Source organism: Cyanistes caeruleus, chromosome 14 (assembly GCF_971803275.1).
Source record: "Cyanistes caeruleus chromosome 14, bCyaCae1.hap1.1, whole genome shotgun sequence".
In the NCBI taxonomy this organism is placed as follows: domain Eukaryota; kingdom Metazoa; phylum Chordata; class Aves; order Passeriformes; family Paridae; genus Cyanistes; species Cyanistes caeruleus.
Window position 1 is genome coordinate 7,456,056 of NC_141714.1, and position 24,814 is coordinate 7,480,869.

The window sequence follows — 24,814 nt, forward strand, 5'->3', positions numbered from 1 at the left end:
GTCAGCACATACAAAAGGCCATTACCAGTGAGCCATCCTCCTCTGTGCTAACAAACACCCACTGCAACCCATAACACAGCTGAACACCTGAGAGCTGCAGAACAGGAAAGCCTGGGGCTCAAGCTGGTCCCCAGCTTCGACCCCTGAGGACGAGCATCAGCAGGCTGAGACGAGGAAACTGCCTTCAAAAGTGTGAAAACAGAAGCTTATCAGGCGATTGCTTTCATCTGGAGCCTAAAAGAAAAATTGTGAAGTTAGCAGAAACTAAGGGAGACCCCAGAGAAGTGAAATCATAAAATTAGAAACTGTGCTGGCTGTCAAACTCCCCTTCAAAAAAATAGAAGAGTGAAGCAGGTGAGGAGCCATTCAACAACCAGGAAAGAAAAAGTTAGTCATCAGACACCTCTTTCAGAAGCAGACATGTAACTTCAGCATGCAGACACGTGTGGGGTTGTCACTGACATTCCCTACGGAGTGGAAGGGAGCAGAATCTATTGTCCCTAACTGATGTTACATAACACCATTCTTCTGTCCCTGCACTTTGAGTCATCTTTGAACAAAAGAGCTCTAAACTTTCTGGTTGCAATCTTCAGTCCATGATTGCTAGTAACCACTGTCATCACCTGGCACTTTTTTGTGTGCAAACATCCAACTCCATGCCTTTGCACATGCAAATGAGACATCTATTATACCAAAGATATGATACAAATGATTGTGCATGGAAAAATTGAATATTTTTTAAAAAACAATAAAATTACATTTAAAAAAAGAAACAAACAAAGCCAAGAGTCCTCTTTCAGGACAGATATTTCTCTCGTTTTTCTATAATGTGTGCCACTCACAGTGTTTAAAATATATATTGTCACAGTTCTTTGAATCAAGGCAACAACCCCTCTCATCCTGTTTTTTGTGACGTTAATAGTATCAACCCCTTTTTGCCTGTTGAGACAGGCAACAATCCTACCCTTTCAGCAAGTCATCACACTAAGCATACACCATTCTTTTTTTCCAAAGTGCAGAATTTCTCTCCCCACCACATGTCCATAGTCCAGGCGTGCCTGAAGCGTGAACCACAACTAACCCTGGACAAAACCTCCACCTTTAACACCTGTGAAAATTAACAGTGATAAAATCCAAATCTGTTCTTAGTTCTGCAGAGAAACCTAGAAATTTAACCTATTGGGAATGGGTGTTTTCACAGACACTCCCAGCAGAGTGGAGAGAGACACAGATTTACAGTGTAATTAAAATTGTATATTTCCATTTTATTTTCCACTATATGGCTTAATTTTTTTCCTCTGCTACAGTGTTCTTTGGGCCTTAAAGTAGTGCCTCTGTATCTTAGTACACTGAGGTCTTGGGATATTACTTGAAAACAGTACACCAAGAGGAAATTGTGCAATCAATTCCATGAGAATGCCTCCCTCAGCAATAAACACTGCCTGTGCCAAATAAATGGGTGATGTGCGTCATAAATTTCCTTTTCCTGTCAGAGCAGCCACAAGAAATGGATGAAGTTATGCACATTTGTATAAAAATAAAAATGTGTTATTTGCTATAGCATGAACTGCAGATGGGACACTGGGAGCTGCACTGTGCCTACCCAGGCTCCCAGTACCACACAGCCCAAGGCACAGCTCCTCATACACGAAGGAAAGCACAGCCTCACTGTGCCAGTTCCAGCCCAACTGCTCACAAACAATGAAGAAATGCCTGATTTTTTTGCATTCAACTCAAGCCCCTGTCAGAGATCACTTGTTAAAGAAGAGATGTTTATCACTTGCTGCAAATCAGACCTGGGCACATAGTCTTGGCTGAACAGCCAGAGCTTGCCAGTCCAAAACCACTGGCTCCTGGAATGTAAAGTCAGGATCCTTTTTTCCTTTTTGCTAAGTAGTATTTTTCCCACTGACTGAGTCTACAGAGTAAGAAATTTGCCTTGCATCTACATCCCAGCGACCTCACCCACCACCCTTACGCAAATTCAGCTCCTCATCTGGTATAGATACGCACAGGACACAAATTTAATGAAACACAGAAACCTCACTCCAAGTGGGAATTCAGCAGCAACATAATTTTGGACTACTTTATTTATTTTAGTATTCTTTATTGTACCCCGTTCCAGTGATATTCCCAAGTGCAGAAGTGTCACACACTGCAGTGAGAGCCTCTGACCCTGAGTCCCTCAAGGGCTGTGAAGTGACACCATCCACATTCCCTCACTCAGACTATTCCTGCCCAGGACACACTCTGACACTAATCAGTATCAATTTCCTTCTCCATCACCTCTGCTCATATTCCTCCTCTTCTTTACCAGCCACTTCTATAAGATTCCTGGGTCAACTGGAGGAAAGAGAGAGCTGTCAACACTGATATATTAGAAATACAATTCAAGCAGCTGCTATTTGTGTTTTATTTTTAGATGACTTTATTTTTTCCCCTCAGATTCTATAATATTATTCTTTCTCCTGGATCAAACAACATCTGTTGTATAAAAAGTAAACTCATTTGAATTATCAAGTTTTCATATTTCCATTTATATTTTACTCTACTTGCCTCACTAGGAATTATTCTCCACTGCCCTCTGATATTTCATGAACAAATGGGTCCACAGGAAGACCTTGGCATGACCTTAACACCCATAACCACTCCACAGGCCTTAACATGGTAAACTACAACTGTTCCACGGCAGGATTTACATGTCCATACTGCCCTGAGAAGCAGGGAGCTGAGCAGCAAGAGGTGCAGCCCCCTCTTACCAGCTTTGCTGCCTTCTCCATAGGTGCAAGGGGCTCTTCTGCTTCTGCTGAGAGCTTGCTCTGACCACAGAAAAGTCACTGGTGACTGCTTTTAACAGTCCATGCAGGCATGACTATAATCTGTCAAAAAACCTATAGAGAAAAATGTCAGCAAATGTTACCTGGCTCGAGTCTTCAAGGTTTCAGGTCACCTACACCAGCTGGGCATCTGGCCCTGGGCTGGCTGCAGGTCCCACCAAACAAGGGCATTTTGTCCTGTTAGGGCTCACAAACAGTGAACCAAATCAACTCTGAAAGTGAAGATCAAGTTCCTACATCCAAAGCTAATTTAGTCCAGCAAGAGTAAAGCTATTCAAACTCATGGAGGGCTTTGAAGCTCTGGCTCTGTCCCTGAGGACCACTGGCAGCACTCAATGCCTTTGTTTCACTCTTCTACTTCCCAAAGAATAGAGCTAGAGAAAAAAAAAATTAAAAGGAAAAATCCCAACTCTTTGGAAACACAAGATTAAATCGATGCTATTGATTTGATCCTAGCTGGCATTTCATACACTGAAATGCTAAACTCTCCCCCTCCAAGTCAAGAGTTAGGGCAAGCAGGACAGACAAAGATGGCAGTGTTTGGCCAAATGTGATCCTCACAAGCGAAGTTGCCATTCTCATGTTTGATTACTGCTGAGAAGAGTTTGTTCAGCCATCAGAGGACAGATTCACACAGGAGCCAATGAAGAAAGGACTCTCTCTCTTGCCTGGAAGGGAAGGGAGAGACCTCAGGAAGCCAAAGAAAACTGATGAGGCCACAGCATTTTTCCTGTGGCTCATACCTGACCTTTAGTGCTTACTTTACTCTTCTCTTGCTACCTCTGTTTTCTAGCAATAGTAAGGATCAGCTGTAAGAGTTTCCATCATGTCTTTCATTAAAGAAAGTTTGGCTTTTCCATAAGGCTTTGCTCTACGAAAATTACAATTTACAAACATGAAAATCTTTGCTGGTACCTCCAAAGGTTAAGGGGGTAAAAACTCTATCTCCATATGTTTGCATTTCTTCATTTAGGTAAGTAAGGATGTCCCCTCTAATTCTAAATTGCTAGGACAGGATGGATTTCCACAGCAGACTTTCTCCCCCTGAAGACAGTACGAAGAACCCACAATGTGAGCCACCAAGTGTAGAACTGATTTTCATTCTGGTCTGAACCTTCAGCATATTTCTGAACAGCAGCAAAAACTTTACTGCTGACCATGCTAGCAGTAATTTTGCCATCACAGGGCAGGCCACAGGAATATCCCCCAGCTTTCTGCTAAGGATGCAACCCCAGAGGAGCACAAGAACAGCTCTACATGCCTGCCTCCTCCCAGACACAGCTCAGGTAGGAACATCAAGCAGTCTAACTTCACTTCCAGAGGCAACATGAAGGACACTTTCCTGCTCCTTACAATCAGATTCTGTTCAGGACACCAAGCTCAGGTGTGTCCCCTGGGTGAGGGTGCAGCCTGCTTGCAATTCCACTGCAGCACAGGAGGCTCTGGTGGGAGGGTGGACACAGCTGCACCATCTCTCATGCTCCAGGGTTGTTGACAAACCCATTGAGGGGCTTACACTCAGGCAGGTAGTCTTGCAGTCCTTCAGCCAACACACAACACACAACGACCAGATATTTGCAGAAATGAAATCTTCCCAACATCATCTCTTTCAAGCAGATTTTCTTGTTGAGCCTTGACAGGGAACAGGCACTTTTGCTACAGCAGTAAAAAATCACCATCCTGTGCTTAACACTTGCCCCTTTTCTCTGCTGTTGGCTTCAGCCCATGGCAAGGCAAGAACCTCCAGACTCTCCTGTCCAAAGTCTCCCTCTGACAAGACACCCAAAAATTCAAGGGGGATGTTTTGGAGGGAGATTGTGGACTTGCACCTATAGCCAAGAATTACAGTGCTCCTTGTCTAGAAGAAATGTTGGGAATTGCGAAAGAGCGGGATTTTGTACAATGGTTTGGATTGCTGATGGTTCCAGTCAGTCAAAAAGCCTCACAAGAAGGGCCTGACTTTGCAGCCTGAAGTATTTCTGGTCCCAAGGGACATGGGTGTATGGAGAATCGTGACACAATTTTTATGGTTAACTGAATATTTCTGTTCAATCTCTGAAGGGTCTGGGGTTTGTTTGAATTGTGAATGATGGCTCCTATCCCAGCTCTGTGTGTGACATACCCCTCTACTGACAGAGTTCACACACTGAGCCTCAGTCAAGAATCCACACATACCCTGAAAGTTGCTGGCACCCACAGCATATAATTAAGATCATATGAGACTCAGCATTTCTTTCCCTTGCCCAGCTACAACCAAGAAAAGGGCCAGACAAATCTCTCTGCCCTTAAGAATTGGGAGGTAAATCCTATAATTTGATTTTTCCTTACACACCTTCATTTCTACCTGTAATTTATATTTAAATGTTTTACACTCTCCACAATCACCATTGTCACGGCACATTATAGCATGTTCATTTCCTGCAAGCTAGAAGGCAGTATTTTAAAAAGCACCTAAAATAGTTAAAAGAACAAGTTCCCCATCAAAACTTTTCTGGGATGAATGGTTGTATGAGCAGAGAAATTACATAAGCAGTACAATGTGGATCATCACCTCAGTGATGCCAAGAGATTATTTTGGCAAGTTACTCTACAGACCTGAACATAAAGGGATAAAAGATTGGTTTGGCAAGTTGAAAGAGCAAGGGTAATTCCAGAGATTTTACAGCAATAGCAAGTCCTTCTTTAAGGCATTTAAAAAGCAAGAATAATAGATTTTCCTTTTCTTATTAGAGGCCTATTTTGTAATTTTGTGCACCACTCTGTTGATTGATGTGTCAGTCAATGAAGAAAGAAAAAACACTCTTTTTGAGAAATACTAATTGCTGTCATTTAGGGTACTGTCAAGATTGTGACTTACAACTTCCAGCTTAATATAAATACAAGACTTAAATGCTTACCCTTCCTTCAGTGGCCAGGGCTGGTTAAGAGTGGGGCAGAAGAAATGAGTATTTTGACAGTTTGACAAGTGCATTTCTTACCTGGTACAGCTGTGTTGTATGGACTGACCCTTGACATTGATTGACATACCATAATCTAAGGGAAAGCAAAATAAGATTGCCTCTTCTACAGCTCAAATGAAATCAACTGTCTTCAATAGCTGCATAAATTCAGAGCAACTTGCTGAACTTGCTCTGAATATGCACCAAGGGGAAAAAAAGGAGGATTTTAGTACTGAATTTTTATGATTTGAAACAGCCATCACATTGTGAACTCCTTTGAGTGGAAGGAAAGCCACATCTGAGAGTTTCAATGGTCAGTTTGTGTAATATTCCATGCCCTGCCTTCAGTTTGACTGCTGAGCTTTTCCTCTTCTAAAGCAACAACTTTGATTTCTTTTCATACAAATCTATGTGGAAAAAAGTATTATTCATCCTGCTGCCCAGCCTATATGTAACAATCCCTTCACTGGAGATGTGGCTTCTTCAGGACCCAGAAGCAAGTTGACTGAATAGCCTCTCTTCCCAGGCAGGGGTGGAAGAGAAACAATGTACTGGGGAACAATGAATCAACCCCTAGCTGGGGAGAGGAGAGAAAGAAGAAAAGAGAAAAACTGAAAAGAAGAAATGGATGGAAGAGAGGAAGAGAAAGGCAGAGAGAAATATAATATGGTATATAATATATACAACATATAATTGCATAAAATATATAATACAATTGTAGAAAAATATAATTGACTTCAAAACGCCAAGCCTCTGTTAAAGGGCAACCCTTTGTGCTCCTCAGACTTCTTCTTCAGATGAGGAATGTATGGGGTAGGAAGAAGCCTGCAGAGGAAAACCCGGCACTCTCTCCTTTGTGCACAAGTTCTGCAGGGCTGCTCTTTGTTGCCTTATGCTACAACACACTGGTACAGTGACCAGAACAATATTCCAAGTGGGATCCAATGCCTTTGCCAGCAACAGACATATTGCCTCTTTTGGTTTTTTATCCTGTCCCTCCATTAATACAGCTTTGTCTCTTGCTTGCCCTTTTGCCACAGATGCAGTCTAGGTAGACAGTTTCAAGGGTTTTTCCAAAGGAAACTAATCTCCTAACACATCAAATCCCTCTCTTCATCCCTCTGCTGAATGCTTGCTCTGTTAAGGCATATTCCTCAGACAGATTCCCCCCTTCAAGATTAGTTACTCTACATTTCTCCATATTGAACTCCATTTTACCATTTGTTAGCAGAGTCACTGAAGAGATTTTGGCCCTGGGGAATCTGCTTAGGCTGTGTCTAGTCATGGGGAGAGCTTCCACCAAATTATCTCTTCCCTTGGCCCACTGTTAAACTGGAGTAACTTCTCAGACACCAGCAGTGCACATGCACACTGGGCTCCTGAGGCTCTTTACAAGGTCCAGCAAATACAGACTGCTCTGAGACACGTGGCAGTACATCAGGGCTGGCAGCCCCTTATCAGAGCCCCAGAGACATCACCCCTGACCTTGCTGACAACTGTTCCCATCTAGCAGAGACATGAAAAGACTCTGGGCAGGTCAGGCTGGGAAGTCAGAAGGGGGTCCTGCTAGGACGCTTTGCTGCTGGTGGTGCCAAACCTGGGCTGCCTTAGAGACATGAGCATGGTGGGGTACCTTTGTGCTGTCAGGATTACACATCACAGAGATCCTGAAACAGTCCCAAGAACAGCCTTCTGACAGCTTGAAAAGTTTTCATCTGTGCTTATTGTCTCATACCTGCCCTTGAGCTGGTTTTGATCCAACAGCCTCTATTACCTCCTCTTCCTTTACCTTTTGCCTTAGCTATTGATCTCTGATGTGGAACTTTGTGAAATGCTCTTTGAAACTCTAAGCACACTGCTGAATTCCCCTTATCTAGCCTGGCAGTAATATCTTCAAAGAACTCCAGGAGATTAGTTAAGTATGACCTCCTCTAGCTTCAAGCTCAGCTTCCCAGCAAGCCCTTCACTCCTTTGCTCGAGATGAGAGGAAGAAGACAGGGAACTCTGGGACAAAAAAGATGCATCACTGTTACACTGTTACAACAGCAGCAGACACAGCACCACTCCTGCTGACCAGCACATTTTTAAGTTACCTTGGTGACACCAGGCTCTCTGACTGCACCTTCCATTCTGCCAGGAGCCAATGCAGATAATGTCTCAAAGGCAAGCTGCCACTACCCACCTGCACACGAGGGAACTTTCAGAGGGGCACCAGGGATTTCTGAAATTAGGCTGAGGACCCAGCTGCACATTCTGAGCCTTCGGGTACCACTTCAAGTCCCTTTAATTTCTGCCTATTATTCTTTCATGCCCTCCAATCATGGTGCTATTTCAGATTTAGGTAATGCTATACAGCAAATATTTTCACCATGAAGTTGCCCGAACACTAGAACAAGACTTCCAAGAGAGGTATCACCATCCTTGAAGACAACTGAAAATCAGACAAAGTTCTGAGCAACACTGCCTAAGTTTAAAGCCAGCCCTGATTTGAAAGGTGGACCACAAGATAAGGCTTACTCAGGATTTTTATCTTCCCTTTGGACCCAGGCACCATCTTCCAGCTCTTGACTAATAAGCCCAGGCACCCAAGCCTAATTGTAACCCAATCCAGCCAGAACCTTGGGTGGAGATAGATACAGCTTTGTCAGTTCCCTCCCTTCTGCATCAGCCCATGGAGTATTTAAAGTTTATCTCTACAATGAAGTGACTCCACTGTTTAATTTCACCTCCACTTGAAATGTACAGAATTCCCCCTTGCACTGTGTTCCTGCTCCCTCAGAGCACCTTGCTGTGTTTCCATTCACACATCATCTCTTGCTGGTTTCTCATTTACATCATAATACTGGAGTTGCTGTTTACACTGAGCTGCACAAAGGTATGTTTTACATCTTACTGTGTTGTGATCATTAACATCACACTGCTGGCCCCAGGGAGTTTCATGACTGGATTCAGATCCATCTGTCCTGTGTTCCCAACAGGGGTTCCCGTTGCAGGCCTGAATATTTTGGCAGGAGACAATTCAAAATGTGCAAAACACTACATGTCAGGCAGAATGTGTTACTTTAAATGATGATCTATTCTATGAATGCTCTTGCTGTTTTGTATCTCTCTTTAAAGAACAGCCTCTTCAGAAATCATGGCACCGTCTATGCTCCATCACAATAAAAGTGCTAGGTACACCTGCAGTGAGATAAACTTCCTTAACATTCTCAACCTATAGATAAAATCCCCTCAAAAGAATAAAAAATACGTGAGATACCATTCCTTATTTACAATTGATACAAGGTTACAAGACTTTGGTGCATTCCCTTTATAGGTGTGCATCTCAAAGGTGTATATATCAAGTTTCTACCATGTGTATCTGCATAGCTTATCTGGAAAATAAAATACAGATACACATGGCAATGCTGCAGATTTCATCCACAGAGCCACAGACTAATACAGCTCTAAGCATTAATCATGGGGGAAGCCAGGCGTTTCAGAGTACCAGCAGCCACACTGTCCATAGGCAGTGGGATCCAGGCTGGGGGAAGGAGACAACTGCTCTGGAAGTAAACAACCACCTAGCAGCCTAGCACCTAGAGCTACAGAGAAAAATGAGGATGGTGAACACATCTTTTCCTTTTAGAAGGTGCTGTAGAGGTTCTATCACTTTGAAGGCTGGCTTCAGTACAACACTGTCCTTATTCTATTTTCCTTCAGTTGTATTTACACCTAGGGCTTACTGCAGTTGCCCTTGAACTCCCTCCCACAACGTCTATCTACTGTTTGCTCAAGTACATTAGAAAAGATACCTTGAGATTAGATTGTAAGGAACATGTGTAGATGGACAAAATCTAGCAACTTTATCTTCAAATGTGAAAAAATAATTTAGTTCACTTTCTGCCCTCTTCTCCTCTATATCCTTGGAGGGAAGCAATGCTTTAATCTGCATTGGTGGGAAATGTCTCCTCAGCATTGAGGACAAAAAGTCATTCCTGACACATGGCACAGAGTAGGCTCAAAACTGCAGCCTGAAAGTGAATGGGTTCTCTGAAGAAAATACAAGAAAAAAATAATTACTAACTGAATAATAAATATGACAGAACTTATCCTAAACAACAGCAATCTCTGTAGGCTTCTCAGAAGTTGCAAGTCACACACTTGCAAACAGAGGTGCCCTCAGGAGAGATCCACAATACAAACTGGGCCCCTAGGCTGGCTTTGGGCTGCAACCTTTCATCTGTAATACACAGCTCAGGCTGACCTTTAACTAGGAAAAATAAGAAAGGGAGATGACTTTTACTGAGTCACAAAGAGGAGAAAGAAATAAGGTGTGATTTATGATGGGGACAAATGGAGAATATTTAGAAAATCCTAGGAGGCAGAGTATTTTGAAAGGGCTTCTGAAGGGGGCAGGCACACTGGCAGCACTGGGTTTGCAGAAGTAGTTGCTTTGGTGCAGGTTTGCCAGCAGGTTTCCTTAGGTTTTCTCAGGATAGATCCCTAAAATCTGAGATTTCAAAATCACAGACACTTTTGAAAGTCTTGGTTCCTTAATTATTCCCACAGAGCTTCAGTAACTGTGTAGCCTTGAATTTCCATAGCACTAAGTGCTGCCACAAGAGTCAAGACAGGCATTGCTGGGTCCAGATCTGGCAGATTCAAGCCCAGAATATGGCAGGGAAACTCCATCTCACCTTCCCCCATTGCAAGTAACAAGCCCAAAGAAAAGGAGAATCCTCAGCATTTTTCCAATGCTCACAGACGAAAAAATATTTTAAAAAATTTCCACATCAATTTTTTTATTCAGTGTAGGACTATAGAGTCAACATAACAGTTTTGCATTGACACCAAACCTGACAGCAGCATAGTGATGATGGAAGCACATTATCCACCAGAAGCTGGATAATATTTACTACCAACTGATCCACTTTCTTGGGAGAGCTTTGCAGCCAGTGGTGGCCACTGTCTATCCTTCACTTCTTTGCCCATCCTGCACAGGGTGAGTGGCTTGAAGTGAGTTAAGCCATGCTTGTATCTACTCATGGCTATAGGACGCACAAAAAGAACCCTCTCAACTGACTTATCTCCATGTGTACCACCCACTTGGCCAACTCCAGGACAAGACTCCAGGACCCCTGACCTCGCCAACCAGCCCAAAGCTGCCTTCACTTGGGCCAGTGAGAGCCCAAAGACTGTACCTGCTGCTATGTAGCTTCACACCACTCAGAAGAGTCATGTGGAGGAAGGTGGAGAAATAAAAAATCACTGAGAATTAATCAAGCCATCATCACTGGCTCCAGGTGTAATAGCTGTACAAGAAAAACAAATAAATCAACGCATGGTTAAAAATAGCCTTTTTGATTACTGTCTTCAGTCTTCATCTAAAGACAGAGTAACAACATAACATTCTCTCAGGAACTGAGAAACTCAGAAACCCTGGCCAATATTTTATGGCTCCTTCCCTTAGAGCAAATCAATTTGTGCAGAGGACAGAGAGGTAGATTGATGAGAGGTAAAAGATACCTGTACTGTAGTGCACATGTTTGCTCCTGCTGGGCCCAGGACACTGCCCACCAGGGCACAGGAGAAAGGTCCAGCACCTTGATGGCTGTGCACAAGCCTTCATGGCCAAAAAGCCACGTCAAGCGAGTTGAGCCATCAGCTAGTCAGCCAAAGGCTGTGAGCGCTCACTTTGGGCCACTGACCTGTTAGGAAACGTTTGTATCGATACACGTGTCTCTCAACAGGGACCGCAGCACCTCTGGGCACTCGCTGTGCAAGATCACACCTTCCCCCAGCCCAGGCGCGTCTCTCCCTCATGGGCAGTGGTCGATCCCGGTGGCCTCTGCTGGCTCTCGGGTCCTAACGGCGTTCATAAAATGGGAGATATATCAAATATACAAAGCAAGAATGCAAGTAACGCACTGTTTATTTAAACTCCTTTATATTAATTCCTAAATGTCACCTTAAGTAGAAAACCCACTGTCACCAGCGCTGGTGTTTGCAGAAGGTTGTCACTGAGGATTCCATGGCCTCAACTGAAAATCTGGATTGAAGGCTGAACACGGAACCTCCCCGCTCCCCAGATCGGCCCCGCGGCGGCTCCCGAGAGAGATCGGCCCCGCGGCGGCTCCCGAGAGAGATCGGCCCCGCGGCGGCTCCCGAGAGAGATCGGCCCCGCGGCGGCTCCCGAGAGAGATCGGCCCCGCGGCGGCTCCCGAGAGAGATCGGGCCCGCGGCGGCTCCCGAGAGAGATCGGCCCCGCGGCGGCTCCCGAGAGAGATCGGCCCCGCGGCGGCTCCCGAGAGAGATCGGCCCCGCGGCGGCTCCCCAGATCGGCCCCGCAGCGGCTCCCCAGATCGGCCCCGCGGCGGCTCCCCAGATCGGCCCCAGGCCCTCGCCCGCTCCCGGCCCCGCAGCAGCACCGGCGGGAGACAGCGCCACCTGCTGCCACCGCCGCGCGCTGCAGCCGCGGCCGGAGCGTGTCGCAGCTTGAACAGGTAAATGCGACCAGCGAGGCGCGGGGCTGTGTCTGGAACCCCAGGAAGCCTCAGCTAATCTTAACTCTAGCATCTTTCCCTGCCCGTGTCTTCTGGAGAAAAGGCAAACAGGAGTAGCCAGCGCCTGTATCCGTCTGGATAGTCCCTATTTCGATATAGTCCCTTTTATATTTCCTTTCGTGATCATCCCAGTTAATAGTAATGGAATCATAGAATATCCAGAGTTGGAAGAGACTAACAGGGATAATCAAGTCTGCACAGCACAGCCCCAGGAATCCTATCGTGTGCATTGTCCAAACACTTGAACTCTTTCAGGCTGGTGCTGTAACCACTTTCCCAGGGAGTCTGTTCCAGTGCCCAACCAAACTGTAGGTGAAGAATCTTTTCCCAATACCCAACCTCAGCCTTCCCTGACACAGCTTCATACCATTCCCTCGGGTCCTTTCACTGGGCACCAGAGAGACCAGCAGCTGTCCCTCCACATCCCCTTATGAGACCATGATGAGGTTTCCCTTCAGTCTCTTCAAGTGGCCCAAACTTTTCAGTCTCCTTACACTAAAATTTTCTCCTGAGCTTCTATTTGAAGAGAGAAAACCACTCTGATTATGCTCCTTGCTTGCAGTTTGTGTTTGGTTGCCCCAGCATTCATCTGCAGCTCATTGTTTACATGGGATATACAACCTGTAAATCTAAGATTTAATTATACAGAAAGATGTTCCAGGGATGTTACACGTGTGTAGTCTGATTCATCCAGATTAATTTTTTCAGACCTCTGACCTCACATCATTTGTTCAAGAATGATCTCATTTGAACAAGAAGCACCAGCACTGATAGCAAGAAGTCCTCATCCCATAACTATGGGCCCTCCTGCTGGCATCTGGCTCAAGGAGTCTCTGACAATTACGAAGAATGAGAACTAGAGCATTTCTGAACCTGCAGGGAGAAGGTACGTGGACCTTACTGGAAAACCCTGAAAACTGGGTAGCTCTTCTGAAATCATATTCCAAAACAGGTCTCTGACTCACTACATAGTGAGTCACTGACCTGGCTGCACAGCAGGAGCCACAATCCCACACTGTCCAGAACTTCATTGGCTCAACACCCAACATCAGCAGCCACATCCAGACAGAAACTCACTGCCCAGAAGTCTCAGGATCCATGCTGTGCAGTCTCCTTCCTTAGACCAGGTGAGTCATGGTTATGGATGTCTTCCATCCATTGAGGACATATCCTCACAAAAGTGGCGAATTCAGCGTGAGGATGGGAAAAAAAAGTAACATTTAGATATTTTCAAAACATAATTATGATTGTGTATCTCACTCATCTTGTAAACAAACAGCAAAAGACATGCAGTTTGACCTGAGCATGTCAAGAAAGTCCCATCTCTAATTACTTCTTGCTTTTTAATCTATGCAGGTTGATATAACCCACCTCTGCTGTAAAAATCCACCAGGATGGCACATCCATCTAGCTGTTTGTGGGACAGGCGACTCTACACACTTCTACTGTTGAAATAAAGACAGGAAAGAAAGGCATTTGGAAACATGTCCCAAATCTTAAACATAACTTGACAACTAGTGGGCAAAAGATTGCTGGAGTCTGGGATACAGTCTGTGCCCTTGTTTCTGATACTTAGTTCTAAGATCCAGAAATACACTGAATTTCATATAACATGAAATTCATGAGCATGTTTTCATAGTGATACATGAAAACAACTGTTAAAATTAGATAGAAAAAGCTAAAAGTGTAAGTGTGTAGATTAAAAAGTTTTCTTAAGGTGAAAAAGTTAGTTTAGAGAACAGAAGACAAGATGGAGGATTTAGGGTGTTGTCTCTTGTCCTTCTTTATTCTTCATGTTCTTCTTCTAGAGGTTTTTGGGTAATAGTAAGTGATTGGATAGAAAATGCCACAGTGCAGCACACAGGTGATGGGTCATTAGATCATTAAGAAAAATAATATATGTGTCTATTGTTAATTGGATAAGAATAAAGATAAAAGCACTGTGTAATTCAGAGCCATTTTGTGCTATCAGGCATGGGGTGAGCCACAAGGCCTTGTACCATCAGAAGAAAGAAATGTACCAAATTGCAAAGAATTAGACTTGTGCAGTTAGTCTGGAGAGACCTGCCAAGTTTTGTGATGACCTTCTAATAAACATGAGAAACAAGAATCCAGCGAGCTCGGGAGTTTTCTTCAAACCAGAGAACAGAGATAAGCAGGGCTCCCCATGAGGGAGGATCCCAAAAAGGAATTCAGTCCAAAGGAGACTGAGAAAACCAGGAAGAATAAGAAAAATACAGAAGAAATGCAGCAGAATCAGAGAAAGAGAAAAAGATTTTTTTAGAGAAAAGTTACAAAGATAACAGGGTGATATTTACAGAAACTTATATATGATGCAGGTGTATATGAGTCAAACCAGAAAAGTGACATGGCTCAGATCTTTTGTGTTCTTCTATAAGACTTTTATGTCATTTAATGAGCCACGGTCCACCCACAAACCCTTTATGAAAAGGCTTTTCATATTTTGTTTATTTTAAATTAAGACTTAGGCCATCATGCTGGACCCGAGTGATGCGCAGACTGAGGCCCCATCACCTCCTCATTTCTGGACGCAAATGACTCAGAGGTGACCTGCACAGAACAGGCCCCCTGGACTTTGTTAACTCAGATGCACAGCAGCCTTCCCCCACCTGGCTCTTCTGCTATACCTGCAGCAACACATTGCTTCTAGTGATACTCTCATCTTCCTCACATTCAGGTAACTTTGCTTCATCAGGAGGGGATGAAGCCTAGTGACCAATGACTTCAACAGTTAATTTCTTCTAGCAAAGGCCTGCACATTCCCCTGGTGTCCATCTGCAGGTGGCACAGTGTCCTCCAGATGCTGGTGTGTCACTGCCCGAGAGTGTGGGCCTCATTGAAAAGTTTGGGCCAACAGTGAGAAATGTAACCACAGCCTTGCAAAAGGCTAGTTAAAACCCATTATCTGCTAAATATAGCTGGTTTATTGCTGGGAAGGTCTTAGACTCCAGAGTTTTCATGTGCAGGTATGCACCACCTGGAATTTGTGAAAGTATTAAGGAAGTTGCTGGAAAAAAATATCCATCTCTTCAAATTGGCAGCATTTTCCACTGGTAAAATCCAGAAAGACTTCATTCCGCCTCACAAGGCTGCTGGAAGAGAAATTCACTGAAATCTGTGATGCTACAGTAATGATTTTTGGCTACTTCCTTGATCAATGGACTTATTACTGTAAAAAAATTAAAGAGGAAAAGAAAATACAAATACTTATAAGTGTGTTCCATTAAAAAATCAGAATATTGCCAATATTTTTAGCTATGTTAAAAACAGCATATATTTCAGAGAGGGATCACTTATCCATCTTTATTAATAATTCCCTATTGTGAACAAGAAGAGTATAATTTTCCTTACACCTTTAGGGAACAAACAATTTTCCCATTTTCTACGACACTAATACACTTTTAATGGCTGTAAATTGTGCACGCATAAGAAGTGAAAGATTCCTATCATTTCAATCTACATGAAAATTTCAGCTGCAGCATTTACCTTATTCTGGCTCACTGATTTTAAAATTACACTAATGCCCCTACAGATCTTTTGAATTAAAATAAGAGACAGCTTCTGGTTTAGAGTGAGAAGTTAGCCTCTTGAGGTAGGCAAAGTAAGACTGTACAAATATTGATTATAGCATTTTTTCCACATAAAAATGAGCATTTCTTGAGAAAATTTGACTGGTACTCACCCACAGCCCACAGGTATCAAATGACCTGATCTGGAGCAGAACACTGATTCATCACATCACCCAAATTTACTTTGGCCATACCAGCAGGAAGGGTAGCTGAAACAGGGTTAGTTGAATGAACCTATCAACCAATAGAAAGGAGAAAGCAGCAGCTGTGATGAGATTCAAGACTACACCAGTTTCTCTTAAGACCACTCATGCTGCAAAATAAAACCTACACTTTTCATCAGAATTTATATTGCAGCCAGAGGCCAATTTAGTGTTAGCTTGTGACAGTAGATCTGCTACTGCAGTATACAATCCAACATTGGCACATTTCTCTCTTCACTGGCTTTATGCACTGACTGTTACTAATCAAATTATTAGTACCTGGAATAAAGGCACAGCAATGGCCCATCCTAAAACCTTTCTGTTAGAGAGATCAGCTGTCTATCTGTCAGATAGATAGTTGTGTAAGCAATTACGACAGCATGGACAAAGTGTCACAACTGAGTCTCAAACTTATGGTTTCCAAGGCTTCTCCTAACACCTTCTTTCAGCCTCCACATTGTAGAGTAACAGGCACCCAAGATGTAGGAATCAGGCAGAGGGTATTTGTATTCAGTGCTCAAGAAATCTGCCTCCATAGTCAACCTGTGTCCTTTCATTAAAGGTCCTTCAGTACAAAATGTCTCAGAGGTACCTGTGGAACCTCCCAGTAACTGGGCAGAAAGAGTACATTCCATTTTGGGGATTGGGGAAAGGAGGAAGAGAGAGAGACAGGGCCAGATGTCACTGCAGAGAAGATAAACTCAGAAGGTGCAGGCAGCTTCTGGAGGAGAACAACACATTCGTAATACAATTATGGCAGAATGGGAAAATGACTGATAAACTAAATAGCCTTAACTCACTCCCCAAGTTCTAAGTAGTGATATGTTCACTGGTTTAACTTTCCACCAAGATTACAGCTGTGTGACATTGGAGCCTATGAATTTAGATAGCTCATTGGTTGTAGGAGACTAAGCACGTACCCATATCAAGTATGTTTTCAGATCCTTCAAACATGAGGAGAATTCAGGTAGAGTATCACATACTGCTGCTGCTTTGAGTCTCTGACACAACTCTGAATTTCTATTACAGCTTTTATACATAACTTTCAGACTTCATTAATTCTGGTGGAATTACGATTCGTCTTTCACTTTTTTTAAGGTTATGTGTGACAAAAAAATTATGCTTTCAATTTGTAAAACCAAATACCTATATGGGACCTGTCGCCACCAAAAGAAGCTCCAAACAATCACACTTATGGGGTTAATTGGCATTTTAAAATAAATCACTGCTTCCAGATTGATTTATTTTCCCCCCTCTCTTTACACAACATTACAGCATTTCTCTGTAATTATTCAATGCTAAGTTCATGTGTTTGAGGCAGATGACTGCAGACTTAGGAAATGGTGTTTTATTTGTTGCCATGGAAACATCTTGCTGTAGATGTACTCTAATCCCATGACAACTCTGTCTCTCAAGAACCATTTTTTCTGACATAATAAAAATCTGATCAAGGTCAGATTTAATAACAATCTCAGTTCCCAGACTTTGTTCTGTAAAGCTTTAGCAGAGGTTTTGGTTTTTTTTCTGAAGGGATTTTCTGGAAACTTACTTTATTTTCTTAGCTGGACTGGAATTTATGCCCTAAAATACATAAACCTGGTGTGGTGTCATGTTAATTTACAGTGCACCTTTTGTTATGGTTTAATTGCATCATTAGAAGAAAGTTACTTATAATTGTTTATATTGTCTTGACAGATGCTAACATTTTACCTAACGTTGCTCCCACTAATACCTACATTTAGTATATCAATAATGCTTATCATTTCCAAACAACTGGTGTTCACATAGTAGCCAATGTAGCTTAACTTTTTGTTGAGCTACACTTTTCATAGTAGAATGTTTTTCTTCACTATTTATCACAGGCACATTCAAACCTGCAGGACTGGAGACAAGCACCAGTGCTTTATGTGTTCCACGAAAAAAGAAAACCAACATGCATGCCAGGAGAGTCATATTAACATGAAAAAAAGTGACTTGGCAAAGGGGAACTTGTCAAGAACTCAGGCATGCATCTAGGAATTTCTTCCCCCCTTACACCAACTGTATTTGTCCTTTGGCACTTTGGTACCACTGGCACCTTTAAGCAGTAACATCTTCCCGGGAAGAGAGACTCAGCTAAAGCAGCTCAGCTTCACACTCAAGGCTGGACTGTCAAAAGACAGCACCTGGAAATGCTGAGAGACAAGGATGTCTCAGAAACACCCTTTCATCAACTCCAGTCCAGCCTCTGGGCAACTGAGTCCTGAGGATAATATGTTCCTGACAGTTGGGAGAGGAACCAAACTTGGATTGCAGGTGGGGATTTCTCTTTTCATGTTACTTGTCCAGTATGACTTTATAGCTCCTGGAGAGAAACATTTTTTTACACGTTCATCTTACCCTAAAGTGCACATCAGAAAGAATCAAAGCATTATCTGCAAACTAGGTCTGAGACAGTGAAGAGAATTTTTAGAAAGGATACATCCTTTCTACAGAAAAAAATTATTTTTCCATGTCTGTGTAGTCTTACACCTATCAATGATTCTATCAAAGAAAATTTATAATTGACTTCATTCTGTCAATGTGAATAGAGATCCTGGAATTCCTTAATACAATGCATCATAATATTTTGCATCATAACTACCCATAATTTTTCTTATTTGCCCAAGCACAGCTTCATACATATAGATGCCTTTTTTTGATCAGTATCTTTTTAACCATCCAACAGTGGACTATTTGATCTGCTCTGGAAATCAGAATCACATCCCTGTGACAGGCATTCAGCAGCCTGTGTTACAGTCCTGCTTTGTATTATATAAGGAACTCTACAAGATATATCACAGCAGGTCCAGCAAAAAAAGGATGGGTAACAGTCTCTGCCAAGTGTGGTCTCTGGAAATTAAGCTCAACCGGTGACAAGTATCATGGCAAAGAATTTCTGGAACCAATGTAAAAATGTAAGGAGTTTGTTCAGAAAAGTTTTATACTGTCATGCACTACCAGCACAAAGATACAAGAAAACCACAGAAACCATCATTTAACATAAGGATTGTAACAAATTTTGTACATTATTAAATTGCTCAAAATCAACAGCTTTTCCATATTGATTTTCAAGTGTGGCACCACAGGAAGGATATAAACCCTTCTTATAGCCCAGAAAAAACTGAGCTACATCTGTTCTTTGACATTACAGGTGATAAAGCTTCACTTTGATGGCTCAGCTGAGATCAGAGAATATCCTAGGTACCACATAGGCACACACTAAGATACAACATCTGCCCTGCAGAGCTTTCATTTTAGGTACTGCAAGACACAGTGAAAAAAAAAAAATTATTCATATTCCTGTACTATAAGTCAGAAAGCTGAACTTCAGGCTTTAAGTACAAGATTGTCCTGTTGTTTGCATTATCATTATAAACAAGGATTATGGTCAGTATTATTGTGACCAAATAAGAAAATCTGAGGCAGCTTCAGTGAAGATTATATTGTGGCATACAAACCATTTAAAACATTCATGCCTAGCCCACAGGCATGGAGAAAGAAAATACTGATGTTACTGCTGTCTAACTTTAGGGTGCTGATCACAAACCCTGTGCCCTTGCTGCTGATGTCGTAAACATGCAGACGTTTACACACACCAAAAGATGGTTTTTGCTCTGGAAAGCAATGGGTCCTGTGAGGGCACAGCTTCAAGATCCATGTGTCAGTAAACACAGCAGCACCAGGCTGTCACTCTCAGCATTCAATCTGCAGGTGAAAATGCAATATAACAGAAAAGGCCACTCAGCAGGACAAGTCAAGCAGGCACTCTGAAGGAAAGGAACAGCAAATCCCACTCACCCAGGCTGCCCTGCCACCCTCTTCAACAGAGTCAGCTAAAGGATTTGTGCTCTTCTCCACACTTATCTTCAAGCCTAAAGAAAGATGTTTTTAGTGACTTATCCCAGTGAGTGCACCAAGATCGTACAAGAGCTGAGTGGTATGCAAACAGAGAACAAAAGGATACTATTGAAACTAAAGAGCTCAGAAGTTGCTTCTGCATTAATGATTGTCAATGTCTGTTTTTCTTCTCTGCATACTCCAAGCAGGATCCCAAATCCACCCTGTTAAACACTAGGCCTTAATCACTAACTACCAAGAACAAGTTACAGACAGAAGTATCTGTTCTAAATATTGGCTGGAAATATCTCAATAGATATCTAAAATATCTAAATATTTTCCTCTTGGAAAGAATGTCAATTCTCAGCTGTTTTTACCCAAGGTTTTTCTATGGAAAAATAGAAATTATCTAAAGAAATCTGTGTGGGTTGTTCTTTGGTTTTGGGTTGGATCTGGGGTCTTTTTTGGGGTGGAGGAAGAGGGGGAGCTTCAGGCAAAGACGGGATTTCAGAGTCCATATTTGGAACACTCCAAATGAAGGCAAAGTTACCTTGACAACTGTAGCCATCTTTACATAGTAATTTTCTTTGAAGAGTATTAGGCTGTTTCAATTCCTCATTTTTTTTCCTCTGTCTATAAGGAGATCCTCTCCCACTCCCAGGTAACTGGTCATACACCAGTTTTACTTCAGTGTATACCCTGAGTACAGCCTGTTCTCATTTACTAAATCTGGAGTTTTAATAGCTGTTATTTGACTTTTAAAAGAATGTCATATTAAGATTTTCAAATTTAACTGACAGATATTCAATTGCAAAGTCCTATTCTACTCTTCATAAATTGCTAATATTTTATCCTAAATAGAGCTCACCTAATAAACAGAAGAAACTTTGTTGTCATTTCAGCTGCTTGGGGCTCTGGGCTGTATATAATTGCTCTCTTAATTTTACAGTTTTTCTGCTTCAGATTAAACAGTTTCAGGATCTTGCAATGCCAAAACACACGTTCTGACAGGAAACTAGCATTGAAGGTGGAACCGAAAGTATGTATTTTATTACCATCTGTTAAAACCAGGTGGGGCAGTGATCTTCACCTCTTTTATGACACATCCCTCATAAGTGGGGGATATCTTCTGTTAACAGACCAGCTGTTAAAACCAGTTGGGGCAGTGTTCTTTCTCTTCCACTACCCATGTCCCTTCATCAGTATATCTTCTGTTAATGGGCCATTGAGTCTCACTGCATGACTGATCATGTAGATCATCCCACTGTGAGATGCACCACCCAGAGGGAGGAGCTGACGCTGCTCTTGGCCGCACCCGAGCTCTGTGCTAGCTCTATGGTGCCACTCCAGCACGGGCAGTTGCCAGGAGTGGGGAACTGCAGGGGAAAGGCGATCCCACTGCAGAACCTTCAGAGCACCGAATCCTGCCGGGCTCTGCCAAATCAGGAGTCGTGGGTGATGGCAAAAGGTAGGAGGAGACTCACTCGGCTGTACTTCCCAGGAACAGGTTTATTCGGGAGAGGGGATGAGCACAAGGGTCTCAGCTGGGAGAACTCAGGACCGAAGAGAGCCCAGAGCACCTCTGTGCACTGAGTTTTATCTTAGGGGTGGGCACAGTCCAGGGTCCAATGGGAGCTCATGGAGGGAGGGGTAAGGGGAGGAGGTTACAATGTCAGGGACCAATGGGGATACAAAGAAGGCGGGAATACAACATAACAACCAATAGTGTTCTGAGGAAGGGATGATGTACATGGAAGGAGCTGGAAGGAGAGGTGGGGTTTACAGTGATGGATGGAGAGATGGGGAAGGGTAAAGGTGTTTGACGGGGAACATTCAGGAAAACTGGGAGGGGTTTATATAACAGACAACTGGGGCTAAACCATTACAATCAACAGGGGGAAACAAGAACATACTAACAAGTTTTAAAAAATTCAACCATTACAATCAACAGGGGGAAACAAGAACATACTAACAAGTTTTAAAAAATTCTTAACAAAATTAAATAAACGAACTACAACAAGGAGCCAAGCATTTCTACCTGGATATCATCAGAGACTCAGAACACCACAGTCTTTCTTCACTGGATTCTAAGAGGAAAGACCAGACCCATCTATACTATCACTGTACCTTCAGAAAAGAACTACACCCTTCTATGGGATAATTGCTTCAACAGAACCACACCTTCACTCCAGGAGGAGTGCAGCCACTATTTAATCAGGCTGCTACTAACACTGCCCACCAGGGTGTCAGGTTGTACTCTGACTCTGTCAGTGGGTTGTTTTTTTGTTGGTTTCTTTTGTACTACTGCATTTTTATTTTAGTTTAATTAGTAAAGAACTGTTGTTCCTATTCCCGTATCTTTGTCTGAGACCACCTTGATTTCAATATTATAATAATTTGGAAGCAGGGGGGGAAGGGTGGTTTGCATTTTTCTTCCATTTCAAGGGAGGTTTCTGCCTTCCTTAGCAGACACCTGTCTTTTCAAACCAAGACAAAAGGTAAAGGGCTCACAGATATCTTCCGTGCTTTCAAACAGTAGGAAAAGAAACCCACTTAATTTACAACAGTTATTGCAGGGGAACAGAGGAGGGGAAAAAACAAACCTCTTTGAGGGACTGAAAGATGCTCAGCACTGGCACATAAGTGCCACATGAACAGGCACAGGCTGCCAAGAGAGGTGGTGGATGTCCCACTCATGGGAACATTGGAAATTCAATTTCCTCAGTCTGAAGGGTTAAGGCAGACCCTTGTGGGTTAGTCAAGGGAATTAAGTGACAAATATGGTTAAGAAGGCATATTCCTACCACTGACACCTGCAGTCAAAGTCACCCATAGGGTCCATGCTGGCTCCCCCATATATTATTGGGAAAAAACAGTGCAGCATCAGTTCAGAATGAAGCCAAAGTAGATTTATGTGTGTGCATATACATGCCTAGACACAGACAGAAAACCAAACATAATTATCAAGCACATGAATTTGAAATATAATTTTAAAATGATTGAGATGAATTGTAGAATGTGCTTGTTAAATACCATTTGTGTTCAGTGAAATATTTGTTTCTATTAGATTTTGAATAAGCAGAATTATTATTTATTCCTTTTTTCTTTCCTCAGATAAGAAATTAATGGGCAAATATTCTTGTGCTGGTTTGAAAGCAAGCCAGAGGGAGATCCCAAGTCAGACCTACAATTTAACAGAAAAAAAAAAAATGCAGTAGTACAAAAACACTGACAGAGTCAGAATACAACCTGACACCCTGTTGGTCAGGGTGTTGGTAGCAGTCTGATTAAATGGTGGCTGCAGTCCTCCTGGAGTGACAGGTGTGGTTCTGTTGAAGCAATGATCCTGTAGCAGGGTGTAATTCTCTTGTGAAGATCCAGTGGTGGTGTGGATGGGTACAGCCTTTCCTCTGGAAATCCAGTGCAGAAAAGCTCCCTGTGGTGTTCCAAACCCCAGATTATATCCAGGTAGGAATGCTTGGCTCCTCCCCCTGGGTGGAGCGTCTCCCAATGGGATGATGTCATTTTATCAGTCATGCAGTGAGACTCAATGGCCATTAACAGAAGATATCCCCCTGGAGGGAGGATAAGTTGTGGAAGAGAGAAAGAACACTGCCCTACCTGGTTTTAACAGATGGTAATAGAATACATACTTTTGGTTACATCTTGCATTGCAACCCAAGGCAATTCCCATTTTTCCATATTCAAAAATATGGACTCTATTTTAATTGAAATTGTTATTCTTGATGAATAATAAAAAAATGTATTTATATTTTGATAATCATTTTAACCACACTTTAAAATGCTTGAATGAAGAGGGATTTCTAATGAACTGGAAACTTTTATATATATGTATATGTGTGTGTGTGTGTGTGTGTGTATATTTAAACAGGCTTTTTTCTAGGATCAATTCTTATGTCAAGTGACAAGGGAATCTATGGATGGCCTAATACATTGTTACCCTACCCACTGGGGCTTTGACTCAGATGTGTTGAGTAGCTACTACATTAGATCCCAATCATTCTGAGCCTCAGTTTCCTTCATTGTAAAAGGCTATAATGACTGTCTTTAAAAAGCACTCTGAGATCTGCAGATGAAGCAAACCATACAATATTTTCCATCAATCAGAGCAGCATCCATGCAATCAACAGCAAAATGTGGTTCATCTCCCAGATTAGTATCTGGATAAACAAAGATGGAAACAAGTAATCAGACAGGAAAAACCTGCTTTCATAGGAATCATATGTAATAATAAGGATATTTATATACTTTTGGGAGCCTGAAAGGAAATAAAGATGAGTGGACACACATCTAGCTTCTCTTACAGAGCTGTATCTTGTTTGTAAAGCCAACTGGCCCCTATTCCTCCTACTCAGAGGAATCTTTGATAATTCACATGTGAAATTAAAGGCGTCTTATTTATTCAGTTATTTATTATTCCCTGTAAAATTAGTTAGGAATTTTTCCCTGTGAATAATGTTAGCCATAATAGTTAATTTACTCCTATTCACTGGCAGTAATAAAAATGTACAAGGGGACGCAGAAACATTATTATTTCTTGCTTGAAGAGCAATTTCATTCAGTGAGAAAAACATGCTAATATGCTGCAAAGTGCTACAGGAATTTAGTTCCCAAAGGAATAGTGGTATTAAATGTATTCTGACAAGGAGGGGCTTTGGAAGGGAAACATTTATCTTCATAGAGTCATTAAATTTACTGAGCAGCACTGCATTCTTACTGCAATCTGCTCACTCCATTAAAGGCAAAGCTATGGAACAGTCTTTTCTATATTAGAAACATTTAGGAAATATCTAAATTTTTGAAAATTGTAATAATGGAGGG

General features: G+C 42.3%; 4 long non-coding RNA genes across 4 annotated transcripts; 1 reads left to right on the forward strand and 3 right to left on the reverse strand.

The window, feature by feature from the left end:
- Positions 1-2,075: 2,075 nt before the first annotated feature.
- Positions 2,076-4,239, reverse strand: LOC147650535 (uncharacterized). Its single transcript, XR_015276419.1, has 2 exons — positions 2,760-4,239; positions 2,076-2,343 (listed from the first exon to the last, which is right to left on the reverse strand). It is a non-coding gene; the product is annotated as an uncharacterized LOC147650535 (long non-coding RNA).
- A 6,713-nt stretch (positions 4,240-10,952) lies between these two features.
- LOC111928492 (uncharacterized) lies at positions 10,953-12,032 on the reverse strand. The gene is made up of 3 exons (XR_002864125.2): positions 11,727-12,032; positions 11,467-11,623; positions 10,953-11,070 (listed from the first exon to the last, which is right to left on the reverse strand). It is a non-coding gene; the product is annotated as an uncharacterized LOC111928492 (long non-coding RNA).
- A 1,085-nt stretch (positions 12,033-13,117) lies between these two features.
- Positions 13,118-14,431, forward strand: LOC111928493 (uncharacterized). The gene is made up of 3 exons (XR_015276418.1): positions 13,118-13,207; positions 13,318-13,448; positions 13,678-14,431. It is a non-coding gene; the product is annotated as an uncharacterized LOC111928493 (long non-coding RNA).
- A 799-nt stretch (positions 14,432-15,230) lies between these two features.
- LOC147650536 (uncharacterized) lies at positions 15,231-23,409 on the reverse strand. Its single transcript, XR_015276420.1, has 3 exons — positions 22,011-23,409; positions 16,025-16,145; positions 15,231-15,511 (listed from the first exon to the last, which is right to left on the reverse strand). It is a non-coding gene; the product is annotated as an uncharacterized LOC147650536 (long non-coding RNA).
- Positions 23,410-24,814: the final 1,405 nt, after the last annotated feature.